This window comes from Echinops telfairi, unplaced genomic scaffold (assembly GCF_000313985.2).
Source record: "Echinops telfairi isolate 266 unplaced genomic scaffold, ASM31398v2 ScPeMD7_7;HRSCAF=31, whole genome shotgun sequence".
NCBI lineage: Eukaryota > Metazoa > Chordata > Mammalia > Afrosoricida > Tenrecidae > Echinops > Echinops telfairi.
In genome coordinates this window covers 11,455,804-11,467,223 of record NW_022103904.1, presented here as the reverse complement: position 1 = coordinate 11,467,223, position 11,420 = coordinate 11,455,804, and the positions used below count along the sequence as shown (strand labels likewise).

General features: G+C 43.6%; 1 pseudogene; it reads right to left on the bottom strand.

The window, feature by feature from the left end:
* Nucleotides 1–7,522: 7,522 nt before the first annotated feature.
* LOC101653164 lies at nt 7,523–9,129 on the bottom strand (annotated as a pseudogene).
* Nucleotides 9,130–11,420: the final 2,291 nt, after the last annotated feature.

Below are 11,420 nucleotides of genomic sequence, written 5' to 3'. Positions count from 1 at the left end.
GACTTGGAAAGAGGTACACTACAGAGAACCAACCAATAGCAGAAGACCCACTGAAAAGCCAGCCAATGATGGGCGGTCTGTCATTAGCAGAAAAGCTGTCTGGCTTGTAATCCTATGAAGCCTTTTAGACTAAGACTAGCTAGGGGCTCTTTCAGGAGAGAGCTGAGGCTTTCTATTCCCGTAAGGAGTTACAGTCTTGGAAATCCACAAGGGCAGTTCTGCCTCCTCCTTTTGGGTCACTACAAGTAGGCATTGACTTGATGGCAATGAGGTTGGTTAGTTAGTTAGTTAGTTAGTTAGTTAGTTAGTTAGTTAGTTGTTTTGGAAGGGCCCTTTGGAGTTAAGCCCGTCACCCATCAATAGACACCCAGTGAGTGAATGTGAACGTTCACCTGGAAACTAATCTACTCCTTGATCTCTCTTTTCTTGTTCTCATTTTCCTTTCAAACCTTTAAACGCTACAGCAGGGAGAATTCAGAAGCTGGGACATGTTCAGAAACCAAAAATATGACTGTAGGAGTGTCCTGCTTTGCTGGACTCCCAAAAACATAGAGGTATTTCCTCCCACTGGTCCAGTTATATGGACTATTATCAGGGGTGTCAAGGTGAACCCCATGATGTGCAGATGTCTGGTGGGGAACTCCATGAGAAGACACTAAAATTTAACCAGACTCTTGGATGGTGGGAGTGGAGGGGTAGACACTCAGCAGGTGTGCTCTGTCAAGCACTCGAGCGGTCTGGTTGTGTCAGATGCGTAGGATATGGCCAGACCTGTTAGAGGTTAATGACCCGAGACGTGATCAGGTCTGGTAGTCTTACCCACAAACAGCACGTGGACCCACTGCACAATGCCACATGCTGCTGTCTCTGACACAAGCTAAAGGGAAAAGAATCCATTTGGGCTATGAAGCTGGACAGCCCAGAGCCCCTCTCCAGTGTTCCTGTGTTTTAGCAGCTGTGTCTGCAATTTTAGCACACCTTGTAGGATGTATCTAAAATGCGTTGTGTTTTGTTAGGCAGTAGGGAAAGGGACTTTCAGAATCTTGTCATCCATTTAAGATATTCCCCTTAAAAATTTTCAAAGATCTATCCCCTGTAGAGCCTAAGTAAAGTGGGTGAGACCCTCTGGTCGTTTGGTGAATTATGTTTAGGGCTGCTGTCACGTCAGTAGTTTAGGATCTCCAGTTGTTCCATGGGAGAAGAATGAGGTTTTCCAACCCCATGAAAATGTGCAGGTCTGCCTTGCCCTACAGTGTTGCTGTGAGTCAGAATTGCCTTCGTGGCAGTAGACGAGAGCCATTTTAAAAAAGATATAGGATGATATCTCAGGCCACTATCTCCTACAAGCTTTAAGATAAATGGAGCTGATGCATTGATTTGCTATCTGAGTCTTATGATAAAATGTTTCCAACCTTCATATGATCATTCTTACTGGGTTGCTACTTTGTATAACTCCCAGGAGTAATTCAAGAGGTCTTTTGACCCTGCCATAGCCCTTCACGAATTCCTGTACCTGCAGGACATTGAGACCAGAGCTACAGCGTCTCACTCCTGGGAGGAGTTTACAGGAGTTAGAGATGAATAGGCCTCACCAGAAAAAGAGAGAGAAGGGGGAGTTCCCAGTAAGAACAGGTTATTTCTGGACCTGAGTCTGGAGGGGGATGTTCTCTCCCCCCTTGTTTGTTTGTTTGTTTTTAACATGGCAGAGAAGCAGAGGCACTCGCGCCTCTGCCATGATCTCCTGTGTTCCCTTTCAGATGGGAAACCAAACACAGTCCCTCAGACCCACCTCTGGGATGCATCCTTCAAACCTGCGACAAACTTGATCCTCGGATACTTAAAACAAACACACTCATAGTAGGGAAATTAGGAACCAAATGAGTAGTCCAAATTATGATGCCATCTGACAACCAGACTTGTTTTGTAAAAGACAAATAAAATAGACAGAGGACCCCTTATACACAGACTTTCATGGCTCTGTGAAATGCTTCCAACCCACACAAGAGCTGTAAAATGATCCCTGCCTTCTGCAGACCTCGAGGAAAAAATAAACCAAAACACAAGAACATGAAAGCCAGCTCCTGGTTTCCCCACCTGGGACCCCTGTAGCCAACAGCTCCCTCAGCCTCGCAGTCAATACTGCCTGATCCAGAACCCTTACGTCACAATGAAAGCAAAGTGTCAAGGCAGATAGAGTCTAAACCACTGCCCAAGCCAAGCAAGCCTCGACTTTTTCCTTTAGGAGAACCCCCAGGGCCGGGTCGGGTGTAAGTGGGTTTTACAGAAGACTCTAGAAGGTGTATTAAGGAATAGAGAACTCTGACCTTTCACTTACCTTGGAAAGATGTTAATCTGATCTTTCAGTCGCTTCCACTACCTCTGGGAATAAGGGTATTCAGGAGAAAGCATTGGCATATGCCAATAAAATGTGCATTTAAAATGATAATTTTCTGCCCGGGATAGAAGCAATAACTGATATGATACCCGTTGGGATGATGATTCCACAGAAGGGTAGTGGTCAGGAGACCCCACATTCTTCTGTCTTTTAAAAGGAATAAAAGCTTCTCTGCAGAAGCCAATTAATTATAACAAATTAGCAACCACTGATCAAGGGCTTCAGGAGAATTTGACTGCCTTCTTAGAACACCTGAGAGGCACAGATTGGTTAGTGACCCTGAAAATCCCCCAGGACAGACAGTGTTCATCAGAAGGCCTGTTAATTTCCGGTTAGATGTAAAATCCACATTTTCAGTACTAACCTCACATAAAAAGGCCTCATTCCCCTCGAATTAGCACTATTCCGGAAGTGGCCAGTACACCTTAGACAAGATATTTTAGTCCCTCTCTTAATTGCATATGGGAGGCACCACTGTTATGAACCCTTTTTTCCGTTATGCCTGATGTTCTACTCCTTTATTAGAGAGATTCTGCGCAAAGTTGGAACTCAAATGATTTTCCCTATGAACACCAAGGAACCTGTCTCTATTCTAGAATGATCCGTCCAAAAAGAATCAGGTGAAATTCCCAGAGATAAAGAGGAACAGCTTCATGCTCAGGTAGGGGCCACTGGAAGTCCATGGAGCACACTTTATGCCAACCCATTATGATTAAACTGAAAGATCCGACCCACTCCTCCAGCACAGTGGTTCTCAACCTGTGGGTCGGCCGATTCATAACAGTAGCAAAATTACCGTTATGAAGTAGCAATGAAAATAATTTTATGGTTGGGGGCCACCATAAGGGTCACAGCAGTCTGAAGGTTGAGAGCCCACTGCTCTAGCAGAAGACAATATACCCCATTGGCCTTGAACCCAGATAAGGGTTAAGGGAATAACTGACACATTCCTAGAGCAGAAGTTGCTAGTCAGCTGCAACTCCCGCCACAATACTCTTGTCCTACCATTGAGGGGAAAGGTGGGGGCCCCACCTATAAAAGGTGGGGACCTATAAGATGGCTCAAGATTTAAATGCAACTTATGCGACAGTCATTCTATATACTCTGGTGCCAAATTCTTGTGCCATTCAGCCAGATTCCCTCTCAAGCTCAGTGGTTTTCTGTCCTGGACTTAAAAGATGCCTTTGTCTGCACTCCATTCCAACTCCCCCACAGGGCCAAAGGCTATATGTAGTCACTACAGTCATGAGGGTCACAGCAATAAACAGAAGGATATACCATTCCAGAGTGAAACCATAATCACCCAGCTCTGGCAGGCTCCTAGAATAAGCACGAGAATTCATTGCAGGCTCAAACTGCACGTGGGAGGAGCTCTCCCGCGGCTCCTGTTTCCTACCTTTCCTGGGCTTCTTGTGCTCTCTCATCCTCCTACTTCTTTATGGATCTTGCATTTTTAATGGATTGTTTGTTCTGTTCCTTCCAAGCTGGAAGCTGTGAATTACGGGTGATTGTGGAACCAGCATAGCCCCGCCTGTCTCAGTCTCCTAGCTCTGGTGGCTACCAGGTACCACGCAGAAGCTTCCCCCTGAACAACTTGCCTAGAAATGGAATAGAAGTGGTGCCATTCAAATCAACTCAGCGCTTGTTCAACAGAAAGTTTTTAGTGAAGGATGAACCTCATCCTCAACTACCAAACAAATGTGGACAGTTCTACTTGGGGGAAGGGAAAGTTAGCTCAACAGAAACAGGCCGGGGGAAGAACGTGGAGACAGCAAGAATCTTAACCCAAAGGAGATGCATTTCGGCATGTATCTCTCTAGTACAAAAGAGAGTGAAAGGCAGGTCAGACACATTTCCTTATCATTGGCAGAGGCCAGAGCTAGTGAAAAGGTGGGTGTGGAAAGACAGGCTGTTCACACTACCTCCACAATGACTGGATAACCTCTTGGATTTTAAGTCTAGACACAAGGGCACCGCATGAAGTCTGGCGTGTAGGAGTACAGGGATGCATGCACCTGGAAAGAGGAGGTACACCCAACAGAACCAGCCAATAGCAGAAGGCCCACCAGAAAGCAAGCCAATGGTGGGAGGTCTGCTATCTGTCTCTACATACTACCAGCCTTTTAGATTAGCGAAGGCCCTTTGGAGTCCTTTCCCAAAGTATCCCCTGGAATGAACTCACTCTTTCTGTTCAACCCTTTTCTCTGACTCTGGTCTGAATTTTGTTCCTCACTTGAGCTCTTTCTTGCAAGTGGAACAAGAAGCATGGACTGCTGAGGCTTCCCAGTAACAAAATCACTTACCTCTCCACATCTATTCAGCTTGCATGTCTCCTGATGTATGTACTCATGAGTATTCTTCATTGCTATTGCTGTATGGTGTAAGCAGTGCTATTACACCTCTATAGTCTTTTGCTCTTGAGCTCCTCACAGTGTTTTCTTTGCCTTTGGTCACATTGTACCTATTGTATGGGGTGTGGAGGGTGTTGTGAGGTTTCAAAAATTTCACAGAAAAATGTCTGTGATAGTCCGGGTAGACTAAAGAAACAAATCCAGAGACACTTATATGTGTAAGAGAGAACTTCATATCAAAGAGCAATTTTACATTAAGAAGACATCCCAGCCCAGCCCAGATCAAGCCCATAAGTCTGATATTAGCCAATGTGTCCAGTACCAGTCTGTAAATTTCTCTTCAGACTCATGCAACACGTGCAATGACTCCAAGTGCAGGAAGTTCACAGGCCAGGAGGTAGAAAGTCTTGTGGATCCAGTGGTGGTGGAAGCATCTTAGCACTGGTGTGGGTCTCCATGTGGCTCCTCCAGCTCCACGGCTCTGGCTCTCATCAGCATAGCTCCATCTGGCTTGTCAACAGGAATGTCTGTCTCACAGGGAGTGAGTGTGTGTCCTTCCTCCAGCAAGCTATTTATCTCCTTAGCACCTCCAAGTGAGGTCATCAAGCTGCGACCTGATTGACAGGCTAAACTCCACCCCTTCACTCTTCAGTCTTAAATTGACAATAGATTGTGTAACTACCACAATGTCAAAATTCCTTTCATGCCATTTTCCCAAAGTTTTTGGAAATTCACTCATATATTTCCTTCCCCTTCATCCTCATTAATGCACATCTACTCTCTTGTTGGTGATATACTGTTTCTCCCTCTCCTGCACGGCAATCATCAAAGAGCATATCTTATATGTGTAGTTGTTTTTGTTTTGTTTTTTTACTTTTAAAAATAGTGACCTCATAGATGTTTCATTGTGATTCATTTCACTCAACATAATGTCCTTCAAGTTTCATCTACCTTATGAGGTATTTCATTATTTTTTAACATGGCATTTTTTTTAATGATGTGTATGCCCCATAGTTTCTTCAACCAATCCTTTGATGAAATGCACTTGGCTTGTTTCCATATAATTTTTTAGTGTGAATGCTACAATGAACATGAATGAATGGATAGCTGTGTGTATCGCAGCTCTTTTTCTCTAGAATACATGACTATAGCTAGTATGGCTGAGTCCCACACTATTTCTATTTTTAGCTTTTTAAAGGATCTCCACACTGTATCCCACAGGTTGTACCACTTCAAGATCCTACTACCCGTGTAAGAGAATTTATATCTCTCCTCATCCCCAACAGCATTTCTTGTTTTCTGTATTTTTTTAATTTGCTGTTAATCCTGGGTGAGATGATAGCTCATTGCTGTTTTGATTTGTATGTCTCCAATGACTAATGATCTTATTATTTCTTAAGGTGTTTGTTGACTAATGTCTCTTTTCATTAGTGTCAGCTCATTTTTTTTCAATTGTTTGCCTTTTTGTTGTGGAGGAACTGGAGTTTTCTAGAAGTTTTAAGGGTAAGTCCTTTGTCAGATATATTGTTGTTAAATTTTTCCCCAATCTGTAGGTTCTCTTCTTATCCTTTTGAAAACTCTTTTGAAGCATGTAAATGTTTAATTTCTAGGAGAACTTGGCTGTTTAATCAATTTTATGCTATTTGCATATTTTAAACGATGTCTGATAGTCAATTCGTCACAAATTAGAGTTCGCTGAGTTTGGGCTCCATTCTCTTTTCTTCATGATCTTTATCATGTTAAGTTTTACATTTAGGTCTTTGTAACGTCTTGATTTAGTTTTGGAATATGGTGTGGGATATGGATCCTGTTTCATTCTTATGCATGATGATAGCCAATTATGCTCGTACCTTTTGTTACAGTCTCTGTGTCTTCCCCATTTGATGGATTTTGGCCCTTTGATGAAGGTGAGCTGTCCATTAAATAGATGGATTTAATTCTATCCCAATGGCTTATGTGTCTGTCATTGTGCCAGCAAAAGGTCGCTTTTTCTACTAGGTTTTGAGATCTGGAAACATGAGACCACCTACTTTGCTCTTCTTTGCTTATCTGGTTTTTCATAGGTATTTAAGAGAGATAATTCAAAAGGCTAATTTAAAAATCTTTTTACATTGGATATATAACTTAAGAAGTTCTCTATCAGAATATATATTTATGTATAAATATATTTAAATAAAAATATATTTAATATGGAGGTCAAATCAGAAATTAAAAATAATATCTACATTTTAGTTTAAGTTCTAAATACTGGGCTTATAGAAGCCTATGGTTAATAGTACAGGAGCTCTGGTGGTGGCGTTGTTACTCACTGGGCTGCTAACCACAAGGCTGGCAAAGTCTGTCTCAGCAACACTCAGGGACACTTCTACCCTGCCCTGTAGGGTCACTACGAGGAGGAATCAATTCAATGGCAATGAGTTTGAGTTCTGAGCAGCCATATATCTCTGGTGATGTAGTGCATACATGTTGGGCTGCTAACCTCAAGGTTCAAAATTCAAAACCATCAGCTGCTTCATGGGAGAAAGAAGGAGTTTTTCTACTACCGTGACAATGTCAGACACTCACAGGGGCAGTTCTACACTGTCCTGTAAGTTCACTGTTAGTTGGCATTGACCCAATGGCAATTTTTATTTTAGGAATGTACATTTTATTGGAAACTTTAGATATTCTTTAGACCGAATACATCCTCGGGGCTTTAGTGTGGCCTACACAGAAAACAAGCTTTTCGAATGGGGCAAGGAGAGCACACAGGAGTCAGTTGGCTCAGAGGACCCCCTCATGAATGCTCTTCAGCCAGTTGATCAGCTTTTTCTACAGCTTCCTCAATAGATCCCACCATATAGAAGGCCTGCTCCGGGAGATGGTCATACTCACCTGCTGAAGTCCTGTCCTTCAGAGGCACCAGTTTCCCTATATGGCCAGTGAAGACCTCAGCAATCTGGAATGGCTAGATAAGAAATGCTGGCATTTCCCTGCCCAAGACACAGTCAACTTGTCTTCCTAGAACGTTCATCCATACCCACGAGAACAATGATATTCTCGAGGGATTTGTAGTTCTGTAAGATCTTCTGAACCCCATGGACAACATCATAATGCTCATTGCCAACAATGTTGAGATCCATGATGTGAGAGGACATGCAGCTGAATGGAAGCCCAGCTCAGGGATAGCATGGGACAGCACAGTGGTAGCAACCACATTGGCAAAGGTCATGGCAGGAGCAGGGTCAGTCAAATCATCAGCAGGCATGTAGATAGTCTGCACACAGGGGGTTGGTCCCATCTTGGTGGTGGTGATTCTTTCTGGCATGGTACTCATGATACTCAGTAACCAAGGTAGCTTCGTAACCCACAGCAGAGGGATTCTGCCCAATAAGGCAGAAACCTCTGAGCCACCCAGGGTGAAGCGAAATGTTATAACTAAGCAGCAGTGCACATTGACCTTCTTGGTCTCTGAAGTATTCAGTCACAGATAGTCCATTCAAAGCTCCTCAGGTACGAGCACCAGGTGGTTCATTCATTTGAGCGTGCATCAGTGCAACCTTGGAGGTAGCTTCTTTCAAGCTGATAACACCCTACTCAACCATTTCATGGTATAAGTCATTACCCTCCTGGATCTTCTCAACAATACCAGCTTAAACAGAGTCACCACAATGGGTTTTGGTAACATTGTTGATTAATTCCATGATCAGCACTGTCTTGCCAACTCTAACACCACCAAAAACCCCATTGGGCCACCTGTGGCACAGGGAGCTAGCAGATCCACAAGCTTGATTCCGGTGTAACCAGAATCTCCTGCTCAACACTGATCTCCATCAACCCAGGTGCCTCAGCATGAAGAGGAGCAGATTGGTTGGTTTTGATGGGCCCTCTTTCATAAATAGGTTCTCTGATAACATTCATGATTCTGTCTAAGGTCTCAGGATTAATAGGAATGTTGATCACTGCACCAGAATCCAGAACATCCTGGCCTCTGATTAGGACTTCGCTGCCTTCCATAGCAATGGTCATTACTGTGATCTCACCCAAATGCTGGGCCACCTCCAAAACTAGCCTGCTGTTCTAGCCTTGCACTTCCATGGATTTTAGGATGGGGGGGTTGTGCTGAGGGCAGAGGTCATCCTTCATTAAACTGGCCATCTTCCACGGGCACCGATACTGCCACAATGTGCCCAGTGGTGGTGCCTGCCTTTGGTGAAAGAGAACTTTGCGCTGCATAGTCTCTGCTGGCCTGGAGCACTACCTCGGAAGCCACAGCAAGAGCTGGGCTTGGTGCAGAGACTCTGAAGGGCTGAGTCCCCACAAAGCCTCAGAGGCCAAGACAGTAGCCACATGATATGGTGGAGTCTCAGTGGCTCTCTTTTTTCCCCCTTCTTTATAATTCATCTTGAGTATCCACATGATTTCAGACTTCATGAGGTTTTTCTGACCATTGACCGGCAATGTCAAGAGTTGTCTCCACAGTCAAAGTGTGTTTCTTTCACTACTTGCCAGCCCAGGCAGAGGCAGTCTCCTCTGTGAGGATGTGACCGGGTATGCCCTTGATGAAGGTTGGGGAAGCAAGCTTGCATGGTTGAGTGAAAGCCCCGGTCAAGATCATCAGGTGGCTCTAGGACCAAGCCTATAAGCTTTTAGAGTCTGCAAAAGTCTGTGAATCCCCATCATGGTCCATATCCAGCTTGGTTCCAGAGTCTCAATGGTGACTATGATCAATGGGTCCACCACAAATCAGAATTTGCTTGACCATTATGTTTGCTGTCCATGTTCTACTTCAGTCATCATACGGCTATGAATCCTTTGGACATCATTGTGGTTTCATTGTGGTCTCCCTTGTCTGAACATTTTGTTTTTGTCTTTGTCTTCTCTTTTTCCTGCTTAAAACTGAATAAAAGACTCTCTACAATTTTATTTTTTAACTCCCCACTACTAGGTAGGTCAGAAAGGTATCCTGGTGGTGAAGTGGTTAAGAGGTGGCCTGTGGTCCGCAGGTTAGCAGCGGGAAACCACCAGCTGCTGAGGGAGAAAGGCAGGTCTCACTCCTGTAGAGTCTTAGTCCCAGGAACCCACAGGGGCAGTTACACCCTGTCCTCCGGGGTCACTAGAAATGAGTGCGGACACGATGGCAGTGAGTTTGGAGTTTGAGGTTTTTTGCAGATAATCTGTCTTTTGGGAACCCCTTTCTTCTCATCACAGGAAGCAAGCATTTGATAAGATCAGACCTAGCCCAAGCAAAATGCACAGAAAGGAAAGTGAGCATTCAGACTGACTTGAACAAAAAATATTTTGGTCAGGGAATCAAAAATCTCCAGAAAGACTTCACCTGATCAACTCGGGACACATTGAGACGGAGGAGTCCCATAAGCCATATCCTGTAAAAACTCATAACTTGGCCCTAATGCGTCTTCCCGATCGGTCCTGGGAATGTTACATAGTCATAATGCCCTCAGTTTACTGTCTAGTGTACAAGTACAAAAATTGAAAGCCCGCTTTTTTTCAGGAGCTTGTCTGGTGACGCTAGTCCCAACCTGCTCCTTGCTTGATCCACCAAAGTGAAGCCCGCCCTTTTCACTCTCATCCAGTTTCTGTCTTGGTTTCTCAGCTGAGCTAAGCAAGACCTGGGTTCGTAGTAATACTTTTTCAAATGAACAAGAAAATCTAAATACCCATAATACAAAATGACTCAAAGGAAATATCTCATGCCCAGTGTTTGCAAGGAGAACTGAATGAATGATGAAATGATCAATTGAGATGGAGAACAGAGGATGGGGATAAGATTTGTGGAGGAAAAGGCGGTAAATTCACAGTTTTTCCGAGTTGAATACATAAAGATGAGATGCTTCACATTAAATATCGATTCTTTACTAGGATTCATGTTTCCCAAAATGACAAAGAGCCACTGTGAGGATGAAATGAATCACAGATTATGTGCTATTTTAATAGAACAAGGGCAAAATCGGAACATTTAAAAAGCCAGAAATCATTTGGACACCACTAGAGAAATAAGAAGAAAAATCAACACCTCAATAAGAAGTGGATAGAAAAATGTCTTAGAAGTCAGAGTCTCAAGGAGAGTGTGATTGATAATAATACATACTTCAAAGGATTTGTATAAGAAGGTCCTGAAAAGTGCCCAAGAAATTTTGAAGTTAGGAAATCATTTATGACCTCACTGAATACAATTTCCGTGAAATGACTTTAATGACGATGAAATGTAAGTTCAACACAAAAGAAAGAAGAAGAAGAATATGATGTTATATGCAAAGTGGGATTTCAAATAAATAAATAATAAAAGACACAGGAGTACGGTCTGGAAAGACACAACAAGAAGTGGTCATAATTATTATGTCTGAAAGTAAGAAGATTGTTGCTTTGAACTATTCTGTAGTTAAGGACCAGAAGTTATTAAACAAACTGCCAGACAAATGCAGCTTGCCGGCAAGGAGTGGGGAGCCAGTGAAGGGGCCTGAGAGCTCGGCCCCCATACCAACTACATGGACAACTGCTCCTCCCCCCAGAAGAATTTACTTGAGAGGACAGCACTGAAGCTGCAGCTAGGGGAGAGGAGCATGTCTGATCAGAGCAAATGGAAGCAAATGAATGGGGAGGAAGAGAGAGTGGAGCACATCTTGGCCCACCAGGCCTGGAGGACGACATGCTCACTCTAAACAGCCACTGGA